Source organism: Pinus tabuliformis, chromosome 5_2, assembly GCF_031772625.1.
Source record: "Pinus tabuliformis cultivar Carrire ecotype Pingquan chromosome 5_2, CPIR1, whole genome shotgun sequence".
Lineage (NCBI taxonomy): Eukaryota > Viridiplantae > Streptophyta > Pinopsida > Pinales > Pinaceae > Pinus > Pinus tabuliformis.
Genome location: NC_142306.1, coordinates 647142458 through 647160073, shown reverse-complemented (window position 1 = coordinate 647160073; position 17616 = coordinate 647142458).

The window sequence follows — 17616 nt, the reverse complement described above, 5'->3', positions numbered from 1 at the left end:
GTTTCATATAATGCGTTGCAATTTTTCACTGCAGAACAACTTCCCCATATTGTTTTGTGTTTATCATTTGAAGAAGAAAAAGTGGATTAGGCCCCTCTTTTTTAATATTAAAATTTTTGAGCTTTCATCGACTTGTCTTTGAGTTGATAACATAATGTGGAATGATCCTCACATAGTTATCTTTGTCACTCTTCTTAGACCCCATTAGGCCTTAAAAGTGCTTTTGGGTCTTTTGCCTAATTTTTTTTTAAGGTAATTTTAGGGCTCTTTCCCTATTACAGTGTTCAAAAATTTATGAAAATTTTCATACAAATTAGCCACTTTCCACCTGGTTCCTTTGTTTAAGAAAACCAAATATTTCTAAGTGAGAGAATTTCATTTACTTTTTTTTTGCATTTGCTCATCGATGGAACCATTAGATTTGATCAGATAACAAAGATTACTTTCAACAAAGTTTAAAATTTTTCCATTCAAAATGTGTGATCACATATATGTTTTTGCACATTTGTTTTCAAAAAAGTTTGAAAGTTTATCGATAATAGTGAAGCATGATAATTTGTATTTGTGCCACTGATTGCCAAGAGTTTTTACTTTGCGTTAATGGCAACGACAGAAAAGTTCAGAAGTTTTTTTAGAACAATGATTTGAAAGTATGAAGTTTTTCCAACTCATGCTCATTGACACTGTTGATTAATTTTGGTCCTAACTGGAAGTTATATTTTGTAGCAATAAAGTTTTAAATGTGGAAAATAAAGTTTATCACCATGATTTAAAATTTTCCCGACAATTTTTTTAATGGCTCAATTGTCGTGTTTTTTTGCATGAATTTATAGAAAATCTCATGATAGCCCATTCTTTTAACTTTGTATATAAGTATTTGATAGCCACCAGTATACCAAAAGAGTTTTTAGCAGACATTGGTTAGTTATAAAACTTTTATTTAAAAATAATTTTTTGCTAGAAATTAATTAACGAAGCAATGAAATACATAAAATATTGTGAAGACACAAATAGAAAAATGCATAAAACAAGAGAGACACAAATATATGCGGTTCACCCAATTTGGGTTGCGTTTATGGAGGAACAACGAGTCCTTCTTTTTATATTATCCAAGAAAATGAAGAGATACAACCTACATCAGATCCACTGTAATTTCCTCTCCACTCTTACACAATTTCCTCTCTCTTTTTCACTCAAAATAATAATACACAACCACAATAAAATTCGCTCATATAAACTGAGGGTTTCCTTCTAAGGGAAAAAATCCTAAATTAACGTAACTTCTACTGTGAGATCATCCACCTAATGAACAACCCAGATTGACTATGAAATTACAACATTTTGAAAGGTAAATTTTCATCTATTTTTAGCTTTGGGAGTGTTGCCCCCAAACCCTCGCCAGGGGCTCACTAGCCCCTGGATCCCCTAGTGGGGGGGACAACCGCCTCTCCCCTCCCTCGCATCCTCCACGTGGAGGGGTGTACAATATTCTTGGGGTATACACCCACTTGAAATAAGACCTCTAAATCATAAAGATAATCAAGCTCCACACCCAACAATTTTTATCTCACTCTGATTAAAAAAGAAAGAAAGCAAGTGTTAAGAGTAAGAAAATTTTATTTTCAATATTTTCATGATAAATTTTGATCGTAATATTTATTTTGGAAATTCCTTATACCATTAGAAAATTATTGCCAAGATCTACAACTTTGTTGCTACACATTTTTGTTGATTTAACACCATTTGTTTTAGATTTTTTAAAAGTGAAATCAAAAGCACTTTCCTTCTACGATACACAATGGAAAATTGTAATAAAGGATGATGTGTTTAGGGTTGGTTTATTTATAAAATTTATAGCAACAAGGTTGACCAGATAAATTTAAGTGTAATGTTCAATTGGACAAGTGTACCCTTTTCTTTTAACTAGTTTTGCAAATAGTAAGATATGAATTAACAAAGGACTTAATAAATACTTCTTGTGTAGGTATTAATGAAGAACATCAAGCATTATGACATAAAAGGGACTTTGCGAAAAATCTAGATGCAAAGCAGGCGGGTTAAAGACAAGATAAAGACAACAAAGATGAGTTGATTCTCTTCATTTGCAAATCATTTATAATTTCACAAAGTTTTAGGAAAATGATGAAATAAAAGAAGTTGAAAGGTTGTAATTATCAAAGGGGAATGCAAGATGTCCCAAGAGGTAGTTGTGGCTTATAGATTATAAATATCTATAAGTTCTTTGTATCAAGCGCTCTTGATTTTTTTCATTTAAGAACCACTTAAAAGATATCTTAATCAATATTTAATGAGGAGAAACCCTTAGGGCCATTTTTTGAAGAGGGGCAATAGCGTTGTAATGTATTCAATTTGGACTGTTTCTAGTGTCAACACTATCACCAATACCATGGAAAGGTTATATTATTCATACATTGGTTATTTTGCACTGAAGTTTGTAGTGTTACATTCAAGTTGCTCATCCAATATGTTGCTTTGAGATGGTAATGGTTTTCTATTACATGTACCATTTATTTATGATGTGATTCTACTTTCTCTAATAATTATATGTTTTTTGAAAGACATACATGATTTGTAACTAACCTTTTATATGTTTATTTAGTTTTTCTCCTAGATAGGATATGTTAAATTGATTTACTTTATGTACATAAATAAAATAATATTGTACATTGTATTATGCATTTCATCATCAACCCAGTCATTTTATGTAATGGTTGCTAGGCTAGAATCCGTACGGGTCTGCTACCTTAAATAGTATAAGGTTTAATTGAAACTTTATAGAGTGCCCATGTTTCTTGATAAGCACTTTACTCACGTTAACAATACCATATACATATCTTTTTCTTTTGAAAACAACACTTTAAAGGAACCTTTCTCACAATATTATATCGAGTAGTTACCTTCCAATTGTTTTACAACAAGATCATGAGTGTGTTCATGGATGTCCATAAGCCATTAAACCAACAAATCAAAACCTTCCTTATCTAGGTTTCAACGCTTCCTTTAACCATATCCAAATGGATTTGTAGAACTAGGGAAGTGTGAAATTTTCCATGATAAAATCCTTTGATGATTTCTATGGTGGGCCTCTCTCACCCCTAAAACCAAATTTCCTTTCAACCCCACCTATGAGGGGAAGTCAAGGGTTATAGAGCTTCTTTAAAGGATCTCCCATTTAGAAATAATTCATTGATTTACATTGTGAACTGGCACATGAGATTCCAATTCAACACTTCTAGAAAAACCTTAACTTGAAGGTTTTAGACTAGCTATAGGACCATGACCCACCATCATAGTTAAAAGAAACACTAGTTGTAACCACAATAGAGATACAAATTATAGAGGTTTATTCACCCTCTTCTATGTTATAATGCCAACGTAGTTGGACCCAAAACATTGTTGACATTTGAATGTGCAGGTTTCTATTGTTAGACATTATGTTGCTAGAATTTTTTGGAAATAAATTGTGTGATAAATTTTGAAATGTCCAACATTTTCAAGTGGATACTCCACGTATCATTAATATATTATATATAAAAACATCATCAATATATTTATATAGAAACATCTATACTTATTATCATCAACAATTATATAATGATGACATACATTTTAAGCAAATACAAACTTTCCTATTCATCCCCCACCTTTTTCAACTAATTTGTTTAGGGAAAAAAGTAACAATCATAGAAAACTTGAATGAGCTCTTTGAAATTTACAACCTACATTTTTTTTCCCAAGAATAATTCTTCAGAGCTCTTAAGAAAGTACACAAATGTAAAATACATATATTTAATAAAAAATTGAACCTTTTAAAATTCTTGCTCCTATTTTTGGAGCTTTCTTGGGATTACAAAGCATAAAATAGATGATTTAATAGGGAAAACAATTTAATTATGTTAATATGCATGTTTATTTTGGAACAGGTCTTTTAAAATTTTAATTTAATTATCAATAATTAGTATATAGAATATTCTTAACAATATACACAAATCAAAGGTTAAGATTTATTTCCAAAGTAGTTATGCCATTTATTTTATATTTTAATTAGAATCACTAATTAAAAAATGTCATATGAATAAGTGTCACATGAAATGAGTTTTGGTTTTTTGGGCATGTGTTATTGATAAGCCATGATATTGGCCCATGGTATTGTAACAAAACTTACTTACAACTTAAGAATCTCCATGATATAGTGGGGGTGAATCTCCAAGGTTAAAAATTTGCTAACATGATTTTTAAAAGTGTATATATATGTTTAACTTGTATATTAATTATTTTTATCATTAATAATAATAATAATCAATTTTCCCACAAGATGTAGAATATATGGTGACAAGGTGTTCAATTAAGGTACTTTGTGGTGTGAAGGTCATCGGTTCAAAATTTTATAGGAAAAAATCTAGCCATGCTAAGGGTTAGTGTAACCCAAGCTAGCTGCGACCCTCATGCGATTTTTATGCTTTAGATGCCCCTAGTTGCGACTGCCACTAGTTAGGTGTGCTAGTCATCTCGAGACTCACATAACCTAACAAATAATAATAATAATAAGTTATAACTTATTGAATTTTTATATATATATTTTTAAATTTTAGCTATATGATGAAATACGTATTTTAATGCTTATTATAGATAGATGTTTATCGACATTTACTAACTATTTAATTTATATAGTCACCTTAGTATTGTGAATTACACTTTTATTAAAAAAATTGTCTTTCACATTAATATGGTTGGAATAATAATGAGTTTGTAATAATAAAAATGAATATGGAAAAAAAATTATTTGTAGTATTATAACTTTGTATTTGAAATTTAAAATCTATGATGATGATGATGACGATGATTAACGTCTGCTGAGACCAAACATTGGTCTATCAGACCTAAAGAAACAAATTATTTATTTTGATTTAAGATTTTATTCCTATGCTCAAAAAGCTTGGAGAGAAGCCTACCGAACTCACTATAATTTTGACATTGTAAAAGGCTAGGAAGGTCAGTATTGTAACAAAGATTGTGAAACTGAGATCTAATGTGGTTGTACACAGGGCACTCTAAGAGGAAGTGGTTTTCATCCTCGATGTTCCTATTCTCACATATATGGCAGATCCTTTCCATCCATGGTGTTTTAGGAACTGCCCAATGACCCGTTTCACTATGGAGCTCATGAGAATTCGTTCTAATCTTTGCTATATTAATTTTATTCTTTGAACTAGTTAAAATAGAGAGATACTTGTGATCTTCTAGGGTGGGGTTGATGACCTTCTTATAATAACTTTTTAGCTGCTAAATTTTTCTCACACCACATTTTTTCTTTGAACTTAGAAGTAACAATATCTTTAATGTTATTAATATTTTTCAATGCATCATTCTCGTGATCTCCCAATAGTTTAACCAGGCCCTTGTGTCTTTATGCCACCCCCGATTGAGCCTTAGGTGGTTTTGGCAGGAATTTAAAGCTAGCTTAGAAAGTCTATGATCGTCTATGTTATTGAGTTTGTGTTTGTAAAACAAGAACCTAATCATAGCTAGGCTCTCAATAGGGGAAAGACTTGCTTCTATAAGGAGAATAAGATAGGGTGTATTACTTTTAATTTTTAGGTTATAAGTTATAAAATGCTTCTGTATTTGCTCAATCTTTCTCCATGATTCTCTGGAGATGCTGCAACCCCAAACCTCACAACCATATAAGATAATAGGAGTGTCTAAAGTTTCAAAGAGGAACTTCTTTTTATCCCACATTACGAGGTTTGTTGTTTTATAATTATTTTCAAGACCAAAATAAGCTTTTTGCCCCCCATTAATCCTTTTCTCAATGCTATGGTTCCAGTTGAGCTTGTGATGAATATCAATTCCTAGGTACTTGTAAGAATACACTTCCTCCAAGTTATTATTGTCATACATAAAATTAGCGTAACTGTCCTTCTTGGATTTGATAATCATAACTTTTGTTTTGTCAGTGTTAACAGTCATACCCATGGTAGAGCAGAAATCCTTAAGAATCCTGAGTTTCTTATCAAGATCAGATGGGCACCTTGCGAAAAGAACAATATCTTCAGCATAGAGAAGAAGGATGATGACTATCCCAGCTAAGATCGTGCCATCACATCCTACTTCCTCTAAATAGCCTTCAAGCTTATCGATGTAAATTCGAAATAGGGTAGGGGAGAGGGGGAAACCTTGTTTAACTCCGATGTTACACTTAATATCTTTTACCACCCCTCATTGCTCTTTAGCTTGGCAATTACATTCTTGTATAACCTTATAGCGGCAACTCTCAACACGAGAGGAACCTTTAGCTCTTCTAATCTATTCCAAAGGTTGTATCTAGGAACTGTATCGAAAGCCTTTCTAAAGTCCACAAAGCAACAAAATAAATTGGATTTATCATTACGACATTCCTCCGCAATGATCCTAAGCATAACGAGGTGGTCTGTTGTGGAGTGATGCCTTCTAAAACCTGCTTGGCCTTTAGCCCGCTTACCTTCACCTTCAAGCCATATGCTTAACTTCTTTTCCAAAATACTACCTTATAACTTGGCTAAGAGAGGGCTAATCATAATTGTCCAATAATTAGAGGGGTTATTTGTATCCCAACTTTTAAAAATAGGGATAATGAGGCTCTCAGTCCAAGATTTAGGGAACCCTTGCTTGACTGCTTGATTGAAAAACTTGTGGATGTGGGGGATAAGGACATGACCTCCAATTTTTAAGATTTCCACCTGGTAACCTTCAATGTCCTTAGCTTTCCCATTAGCAAGGCGATTAACCCCAAACTTAATGTCTTCTAAAGAGAAAACTTCTTTCGCTGTGAGCAAGGTTTCCAAATTATCCATGACATTTGGAGATTCATAAAACTTTGTAAGATAGGAATTCCAATCGTGAAGAGCAATTTTATTATCTTTAGTCTTCCTAGTCAGAATCTGCCTCCAAAATTTCTTAGGAGCTACCTTAGAGAGGTGTAAGAGATTCTCCTGTCTTTGACGAATGTACTGCCTCTTTTTCCTTTTAGTTAGGGCTTTGTATATTTTTATCTTGTCCATTTTAAGAGATTCATCAACAGATTCCTTAATTGCTCTCCTCACACTTTTATAATCTTTGTCATACCATGGATTGGTTTTGCTATTTCTTTTATTATTTGAAACTTCAATTGAGAACTTGTTAATAGAATATGAGAGGGTTGTAGTAAAATTATGATAGAGGTCTTCTATGTTGTCTATACTAGATAAAGGAAGCAAATTAGTTTTTAATTCATTTAGAAAGGGATCATTTTTATTTCTATCAAATATTAAGTTCTTTTGGCTGTAAGTATTATTTTTTGTGGGAACTCTATGCATGACAAAATTGAGAGTTATAAGTAAAGGCCTATGATCAGAGTCAGGTTCGTGGTCATTTAAGATGTCAAAATTTATAATTTCGTTGTACTATAATGGGAGATCGGAAATAATGTAGTCTACCACGCTGCTACCAAGTCCATGGATGCAGGTCATCTTGCTAGAATTGGGCCACTTCTTTAGACCATTGCAAATTATGAGATCCTGAGCACTACAGAGCTTAACTAGCTCTGACCCAAACAAATTTTCCCCGAGGTCCTTAGAGCTCCTTTTGTACCTACTAGCCAGAGTAGGGTCTTCGTTTAACCAAAGAGGATTAGGGTTGGAATGATTGCTTAGAATAATAGCTTGGTTGTTTGAAGTTCGAGCATTAAAGTCACCTATTAAAAGGATATTACTATCATTCCTTAGGCTAGAAATATCATTCTCTAAACCATTGTAAGGGTTAGTTTTATCTAGATTCTTCTTCTTATAGAAGTTAGAATTGATGGGGGGAAAATAACATATTTCTATGTAGGAATTTTTATTATTAATGTCACTGATCTCTATCCAAATATATTGGTTGTGAGGGTCGTTTTTATAAATCCTAGCATGGGGGTAGATGTTCTTTTTAATGTAAGAAGCTATTCCCCCAATGCCTCTATGGGAGGATCGCTTGTTCCAGGAAGACCATAGCGTAAAGCCATCTATGTTGGGGACCTTAGATTCTTCGTGCTCCCAAGTTTCAACAAGCAAAATAATATCAACATCATTTGAAATCCAACTTATCTTGGGGCCTTTGTTCCATGGGAAGCCCCGATAGTTCCAAGAAAAGATCCGGAGCATGTTTAATTGCTATTGATTACTATATTTTTGGTTTCTATCTTGAATAAAGTTTAATATGTAATATGGATTTGTAGTAATAAAAATGAATATTAAAATTTGTATTTGTAGTATTATAATTTTGTATTTGAAATTTAATATTTATATAGTGGAATGAAATTTAATGTTTATAGGGTGAAATTATAACGTAAAATCGTGATAACCCAGATGTGGGTGATTTTAGAGCTCATTAATGGTGCCATTTATGAGTGACGGTGCTTGGCCCTGTCAGCTGCTGGCCAGCGCTATTCTCCAAGTCTACACTTGGCTCATGATGGCTCACATAAGGTGTGAGCAGGTCCATCTGCAAGTTGATTTTAATGCACACATCGGTCGAGACAAAGAAGGTGCTGGTTTTATCATGGAGTATTCAGCCTTCAAGCCCATTGTATGCTCCCCGTCCTGTAACCTCTGCCCGCCTAATGCAGGATTCCTGTGCAGTAGTTCGGTCTCAGGTGTCCACTGCCGGCTCCTGGTTGCTCTTATATCTGAATCTGGGTCGTCCATCTCCCATTCTCTGTCCTACTCTCTGATCCCTCCTCAGGTTCCTTCTGTGCAGTCTGGGCTCTCCCCTAAAGTTTCCTGTGCTTCTGTGCTATCCCCTAGCCGCTTAGCCATGGTTCGTCATCGCATGCGAAGCCGACATGGCGGGAGCCGAGGTGGTCGCGCGCGGCCTCAAACTGCTCATTCTGTGGATTAGCCTCTGTCCTCTGTCTCTCCATCTTCATCCCAAGCGAATTCTCCTCCACCCGGGCCTACTCGCAGACCTTTCCTGCATAATGCTTTCCAAACGACTCACTTTAAATTTCAGAGTAGCTTGAATAAGCCCATCATCATGGCTAACATTACCATAATTTTCTCTGAGGAAGAAGCTCAGATTCAAGCTCCTGCGAATACTGTGGCAGAGCATCCTCAGGGCATTCTCAGAACTGCAGGCAGCCTTGGCACTGGGCAGCCTTCGGCAGATGAAGGTAAGGCGGATAGGTGTGGCGATATGCATGGTGAGGATGTCAATCCAGACGCTTCTCGGCCACCAGGTGGCAGCTCACATGATGCCACTATCTCGCTGGCCATTGCTGGCAGCTCTAGTGGCGCTCGTCCTATGTTGGTTCCTCCAGGTGGCAGCGGAGCGGGTGATGCGGATCGTGATGGAGATTTCTGGTATGGCAATGCCTGCCCTATCGTCAAGGAGCCGCTGGAGCAGGATGTCCCCATGTGATGCTACCTAGTCTCCTTCATGCCTTCTCAGAGTTTTCTCTTTGGTCACTGGTCAGGTTCGGTCTCTTCTGGTTTTGTTGTTCTGTCTTTGTTTTGGCGGTTCGACATTTTGGTTCCATGTCTTTGTGGCTCGGAAGTCTACTGTTCTGGTTCTGTTCCTGCGGTTCGGCGGTCTGGTTCTATGTCTTTTTGGCTCGGCAGTATGTGGTTTTCAGGCTGACATGTACAGTTTTGCAATCTATAGGTGTTTGTTTCCACTGTTTCAAAGGGGTTATCCCAAATCCGCACTATGGCTTGCTAGCAATTTACAGGCTTCTATGTATGGTTTTTTGCATCACTGTAACTGGTTTTGCTCAATTGTGGGACAGCTCTATACTCCTGAAAGCATTCTTATGCTCTCGTCTGAGGCTTGTGCCTCTTTATAACCTTATTTTTATTTCCTTTTAATAGAATTAATCTTTACAAAAAAAGGTAAAAATAAAAAAAAAAATCGTGATAATAAAAATATGTACAAATTTTTTTATTTGTAATATTAAAATTTATAAAGTTATAGAGTTTTATAGTTAAACTTAAATTTTCTATTTAAAAAATATAAGATATTTATTCTTTCATAAATAAATATGCAAAATAATTATACACATAATTTAATATGTAATATGGATTTGTAGTAATAAAAATGAATATTTAAATTTATATTTGTAGCATTATAATTTTGTATTTGAAATTTAATATTTATATAGTGAAATGAAATTTAATGTTTATAGGGTGAAATTATAACATAAAATCGTGATAATGAAAATATGTACAAATTTTTTTATTTGTAATATTAAAATTTATAAAATTATAGAGTTTTATAGTTAAACTTAAATTTTCTATTTAAAAAATATAAGATATTTATTCTTTCATAAATAAATATGCAAAATAATTATACGTATAATTTGAAAGCTTTATGTGTTAATAATGTATTATAAATTAAGCGTAAAAACAATTTTTTTTTCTTGGGTGGCATTTTGATATCTCTATATTTTATATAATCTATTTTGAGGTATTATGGAAATAAGATATCTTATATATTATACAAGTTAGATAAAAATCAACTTCTATGGTTTTAATTTTTGTTATTAATAAAAATATAGAATTATTGAAAAAATTATTATTAAAATTAAGATAAATAATTTTTTTTTAAGATAACTATTATTAAAATTAAGATAATATAATAAAGTAATTTATGTTTACTTATTTTTTATTTTTTAAAAATTGAAACGGGTGTAAGATTTTATTTATTTGAATAAGAGAGGTGGGGTCTTTGCCGAGGCAGCCCCGTTTACAAAGAAAGCAGCCAGCATATTCTGCTTGTGAGTTACAGACTTTTCAGGGAATTTGGTAGAAGTTTTCGTCATTGATAAAAAGCTGTCCTTTCATGAGCGGGCATCCTTTGTTCGCCATTTGATCCGCTTCGCCATTCAGATTTCTAAGGATGTGATAGAATTTATAGGAGGTGAAATCTTGGAGAATTCTTTTCAGTCTTCCCAGAAGTTTATTGAGGCTTGCATTGTTGAAAAGATCTTCAGAATTTAATTTTTTGATAAGGATCTCTGAATCACCAAAGACTTGGAGGTCTTTAACTCCCTTTTCTCTTGCTATTAGACAAGCTTTGAGAAGTCCATAGATCTCTGCCTGATTGTTGGATTTCTGGCCTAGTCCCCAATAGAAGTTGTCTCTTGAGGTACCATCCGAAGAGTAAATGACCCCTCCAGCACCAGCGTTCCCAGGATTTCCTTTGGAGGCTCCGTAAAAAAAGATGGTGGTGAGTTTTTTGGATTTCCACCAATTTATGAAACTTTCCTCTGTTTCTCTTATTCTCCACTTCGGATTAACTGTTTGAGGGGCGAGATGAAGCTTACGAGGAGAAGGCTCAAGCGAGCGAAGCCATCTCCTTTCTTCAGGAAGGAGCAGTGGATCTTCTTTGTAAAACTGTTGTTGGGCTGCTTCCAAGAGAAATGCTTTAGCTTTGGCTGCAACTTGTAGAGGAGTGTATCTATTTCCATTGAAAATTTGATCATTACGAGCCAACCATATCTGCCAGCAAACGAATTTTGGAATTGCTGTCCAAATTTTTTTCCAGAAGGATTTGGTGGGGATGCTGTGGGGGTAGATATTGTTCCAGGAGGCAAACAGTTCAGCTACTGTATTCTGGGGGAAGGCTGGAATCTGCAGGTCCAAAAGAGCGTGCCCCCATGCTTCCTTGGCAAATTTGCACTCAAGGAATAAGTGCTGGGCTGTTTCAGAGTAGCTTCTGCATAACTCGCACCTATGTGGTCCTGCAATATTCCTTTTCTCTAGATTGTCTCCAGTGAGTAGTTTGTTGTGCACCAGTGTCCAGAAGAAGAAGTTCACTTTGGGAAGGGCTAGGTTGTCCCAAACTGACTTCCAGAAGGCCGGTGCGTGACTGTTGTTCCTTGAATTCTGGAGTGCTTTATATCCTGCTGCTGTGGTATATGTTCCAGTCGTTCCCCAAGCCCAGCTGTCTCTTATATGGCGATGTTCAGGAGAGGATCCTTCCAGCAAATCGATAAGGAGATTTTTTTGTGGTATTAGCCAATCAGGGATACCATTGAGATCCCAACCGGCCCATTCACCTCTGCTGTCCCAATTCGAAATATCATAGAGTCTGGTTTTGCCTGCGCGCAACAGCCACTCTCTGATATCAACTATATCTTCATTTTCTTCCAATGGGTCATTCCCCATTATTCTATCATGCCACATATTGATTCGTTTGCCATTTCCAGGCACTCTGTACAGGTATTGATTAAAGAATTTGCTGCTTTTGCAACAAAGCTTCCATACCTGCGTGCTGTTGGCAGAGGAATCGAATTGCAAGCTTCTGTATGTAGAATTTCGGGCGTATTTGGACATCAACGTGATGCTGGTCTGATGATTGGGTTCATGGACCATTTTCCAGAGTAGTTTCCCACCCATAGCCAGATTTACAAGGGAGGGATCTCGGATTTGAAGGCCCCCCTCTGCTATCGGCCGTCTGACCAGTTCCCAGCTTACTAAGTGCATCTTGTTTTCATTCCCTCTCCCGCCTTGCCATAAGAAATCCCTTAACAGTTTTGAGATCTGCTCCGTGACATTCCTCGGGGCCAACAAGTAGGTGGCTTGATAGATTGGGAGTGCAGATAGTTGTGTCTTAATTAGAATAGTTTTTCATCCTTTGGTTAGCCAATAGCCTCCCATCGCTTCTATCTTTGATTTAATTTTACATATTATTTATGTCCAGAGCGTTCTCCTGTTGGCACCATTTTTTTTTTTTTTTTCTGAATATGACTACTTCTATTAACTGTGTAAAACATATATACAAAAAGATTACATAGGGCAAGGTTTAAGATTTCTCAGTCTCTTTGGCCTTGCCCACATTGCAGCACCCGCGAGCTCTATTACATGACACTGATAAACTGTCCATGGCTGGACTGAACAGAAGAAACACATAAACATATTGACACTTGGACACAGACATATAACACTGAACACATACATTGGACACTTGGACAGGAAGGCCGACATATGGAAATTGAGACAAAAATCCAAAAATACCATAGCAACATCATTCTTCATTCGTAGACTGGAGCTGCTCTTTAATTCGGCATCCGAAGTGAAGCGTGTTCTCAGAATCCGAGAGCTGGATGATTTTGTGAGGACTGTCATTTCTGGCAAGTTCCCTTGGACCTGGCCAGGGAGCCGCATGCACCAGGGAATCAGCAACATAATCCAAATTGAAATCTAAGTCCTCCATTTTCTGTTTTCCTTTGCTCAAATCCGGCGGATGAAGGTTTACGGGAACCGAGGGGCCTGCGTCTGGATTCATATGGAGGCCTGGTCTTTCCAGTTTCCTCTCTCCTGCAGTATACGGAACAGACCATCCCATCCCCGGTACAAGCACAAGCTGAACTCCTCCGCTCTCTCCACCCATGGGCAGGCAGGCAATAGGGGATTCATCCCTGCTGTTGTGTTGCTTTTGTTGCTGAGGCTCCAAATCATGTTCAACTTCAATTGTCACAATCAGAGAGGAATTAACATGCGGACAGGGGAGGCGATACCTGAGAATTGGAAGCTCCCTGCGACTGTCTCCCTCAGCTGGGCTACTCTCCCTCTGCCCTCCCACTTCGTCGTTGCTGTCCTGAAACCAACGAGGATGGGAGGTGACCTCAATTGAGGAAGAGGGGGAGTGATGGTCATCTCTCGGCGGAGCGCGTCCCTGAATTCCTCCTCTCCTGCTACCCATTCGCAGCCTGTCTCGCGGCATGCTGTCACCGTCAATGCTCTGGATAGTCGCCCAAATCAACGCTGCTCCCAGTGGCAGGTCCGAATGCGGCCTCCAATCTCGCTCAGGAACCAGAACCAGTCCTGAGGGCTCGTTCCACGAGCGGGCGACCAGTGCCCCTTGCCAGAACGCACTCCTAATTCCTAAATCTTCCTCACAGACCTTACCAACCCAGTGACAAAGCAAATGCATCTGGCGTACCCAATGACCCTGCAAATTCACCTCGCTAACAGCAAGGAATGTCAACCAAACGTTCAACAGAGAACTCACCGTCGTTTTCCCTGTGCTCTCCGCCGTCTCACCTTTGCCAGGTTCCCACCTCGGCTCTGCTTTCACCTTGCGGCGAGCACAGAGGAGGGTCACAGAACCAGACGCGCTTGTAACCTGCAAACCCGCCATACTCTTCCACTTAACCTCCTTCCTCCCTCGCATGCTTACCTGCTTCCCTCGAGCCGAGAGGACTGGCATTAATGCCATCCCCTTGCCAGCCTCCGCCTTATTTACTCCCCTTGAATTTCTTGCAACGTGGTACCGTCCCACCTTGAGGTCTTGACACCCGGCCACGTGATGGCCCGTGCCACTCTTGCTTGTCTTAATCACCCGCATCCGGGTCAATGAGATCCTTCTTCGCTTGAGATATACAGTCATGATTGAGCTTATTATCTTTGGAGTTGTTCAGAGAGCCCGTGAAATATGAGATGGCTTGTGAGGCTCCTTTGTTGGCTAATATGTCTGCCACCTTATTCGCTGTCCTTCTTACATGCTTGAACTCTATACTTTGAGTGGTGTGTAGTTTCTCCTCCAATGATTCTAATCTGCTTAATAGTCTCCAGCTCACTGCCACCTTGGCTGCCGGTGATCCGGCTTGGAGTCTTTGGGCAGCGTTGATTAGAATTAAAGAATCCCCTTCTATTTCCAAAGGGAAATAGTTGTGCTGTTCTGCAATGCATACTCCTTTCCATAAAGCTTCTAGTTCGGCTACATTATTGGTATCTTTACCTAAAGCTCCATAGAAGATCTGGATTATTTCCCCTGCGTGGTTACGAAAGAGTCCTCCATAACCTGCCAGACCAGGATTTCCTTTGGCCGCCCCATCAAAATTCATCTTGTAGGACTCAAACCCAGGGGGGGACCAGCTGGAGGGAGAGGAGCTGCTGATGGTGGATCTGACATCATCTTTTTGGATCATTGAGAGCTTTATGTTCCAAGCCTTCAGGATCTTGCTTTCTAATGGAGTGGTTGGCATGTCCGTATCTGACCATGCTTTGAGGGACAGAGTTTCTTGCAACTGATTAGTGAGGATAGTCCATAAGGCTTCCAATGACCGAGAAGCGTTATTAAAGATTCTGTGATTCCGTTCTTTCCAGAGAAGCCAGTAAATGAAGCCTGGTAGGAGTCTCCACAGGTGATTTAGTAGCGGGCTTTTGTAGGGAGAGGGGTTCCATTTCCTTAAATTTTCTGTTATATCTTCTGTCTTGACATCTGTTTTCATGTGACAGCTCTCTACTTTTCCCCAGATTGTCTTGGCTAGCAAGCAGGTCTCCATAAGATGTCCTATCGTTTCAGAGGCAGTATTACAGTTCGGACATCTAGATGGCCCTACAAAACCTCGTTTTGTCAGATTATCCCACGTTAATATTCTTCGTTTGCTGAGTAGCCATAGAAATGTGGAAATTTTGGGCCATATTTCTGGTCTCCAGATCTTTTCCCATATCGGGTCCTTGAATGGTTGGTTTCCATTATGTCTGAGCTGATGGGCTTCTTGAGTTGTGAATGTGCCTTTGTGTTTATGTCCCCATCGAAGTCTATCAAGTTGAGGAGAGAATCTGATTTTCCTGTATGAGAGTTCTTCCTCTATTTCTTCATAAGTTTCGCTTTGCCAATTATCTTGCCAAAGGCTGGCCTTTTTCCAGGTTCTGAAGTCCATGCTTTCAGAATGCTGCCAAAACTGATTAACTTGTGTGAGTCCTGTTTGTTGCATTTTCTCTTGCAATAGAGGCTTGTGAAAGATTGTATTCAGTGGGGGAAGCTGCTGCCACGAGTCCTCCCAGAATTTTGCTGAGTTTCCAGAGTGCACCTCCCAAAAGCAATGTTCTTGTATAAATTTGCTGTGTGGTTTAGCGGCATTCCATATGGGAGAACCTTGTATAGTGGAGTTAATTCTAATTAGATCATTCCATTGGCTACCTGGTGCGTACTTGGCTTGCCACAATTTGGCCCATAGGGCATTTGGCTTGGTGAGCCAATTCCACCACAGGCGGGCTCCCATGATTTCATTGCTATGCATCGGGTCTCTAAGTCCTAGTCCCCCTTCTGATTTGGGTTTGCATACTTCAGACCATTTGACCAGTGCCCACTTTCTGTTGAGACCCGAAGAGCCCCAGAGAAAATTGCGCTGGAGATTACGGATTGATTTGAGGACCCATTTAGGTGCAGCTAAAAGAGAAAAGAGATATATCGGCAAGGCTTGGAGAACCGACTTGATTAATATGAGCCTACTTGCTGTGTTGAGAGCTCGATACGTCCAGAGTGAGAGTTTTGATTCAAATTTGTCTATAAGTGACTTCCAGGAGGAGTGGTTGATGGCTGCCGCAACGAGAGGGGCTCCAAGATAAGTTGACGGAAGTTTAGAAATTTTAAACTGCAGAATTCTAGCAATATTTCTTTGAGTGGAGAGGGGTGTATTGAAGAAAAACAGATGTGATTTCGAAGAGTTGATGGAGGTTCCCGAGGCGTTTGAGAAGATAGAGAGCAGAGACTTAAAAACTGAGGCTTCCTTGGAGGATGGATGGCCAAAAAGCAGGGTATCATCAACAAATTGTTGATGGGAGTGAGGAGGAGAGCCATGGACTGTGATTCCTTTTAGCATTTGAGTGGATATAGTTGCCTTCAACAATCTACCTAGCCCCTCCGCCATAAGAACAAAGAGAAAAGGCGACAATGGATCCCCTTGCCTAATGCCCCTTGATGGCCGAAAAGGTTGTGAAGGAGAACCGTTTAACAAAACTGAAAAGCTTGGGGAGGAGATTAAGTTGTAGACCCATCGTGTCCAAGTATGACTGAAGCCAAAAGCGATGAGCATTTTTTGAATATAGTTCCAACTAAGCTTGTCAAAAGCTTTTGATAAATCTAACTTGAGGAGCATACCTGGTTTGTTGAGAATCTTGAGAGAGTGAATCACTTCATTAGAGAGAACGATCCCGTCCATAATTTGCCGTCCCTCAACATATCCTGTTTGTTCCGGGGAGATGAGCAAGGGTAGCAGCGGTTTGAGTCGGTTTGCAATGACTTTTGATATAATCTTATATATGACATTGCATAATGCAATTGGTCTGAAGCTTTCAGGCTTGCTTGGTTCTGCACATTTTGGAACAAGTGCTATAAAGGTGGTATTGAGAGCTGGGAGGATCCAGTGCATGCTTTGCGATTCTTCCACTAGCTCCCAAACTTCTTCTTTAAGTAGATCCCAGAATGCATGGTAGAAGTTTGCTGTGAACCCGTCCGGCCCTGGGGCTTTGCCATCTTTGAGCTGGTTCATAGCTTCCTCAATTTCCTTTAGGGATGTCGGCTGTAGTAGTTTATTGTTGTGCTCCTCAGTGATGATTCTAGGAATGTGCTGAGTGATGGCTTTGATCTCTGCATCTCTGTTTCCTTCTGGCTCTTTGAGAATATTTTGGAAGTATTGTGTTAACTCTTTCTCCATGTCTTCATGGTTTTCTACTCTTTCGCCCTGCTGATTGTTGATGAAGGTGATGTTGTTGTGCATTCGTCTCTGTACAGCAGTTCTATGAAAAAATTTTGTGTTTTTTTCCCCATCTTTTAGCCAGGTGATTCGAGATTTCTGTTGCCATAGTATTTCTT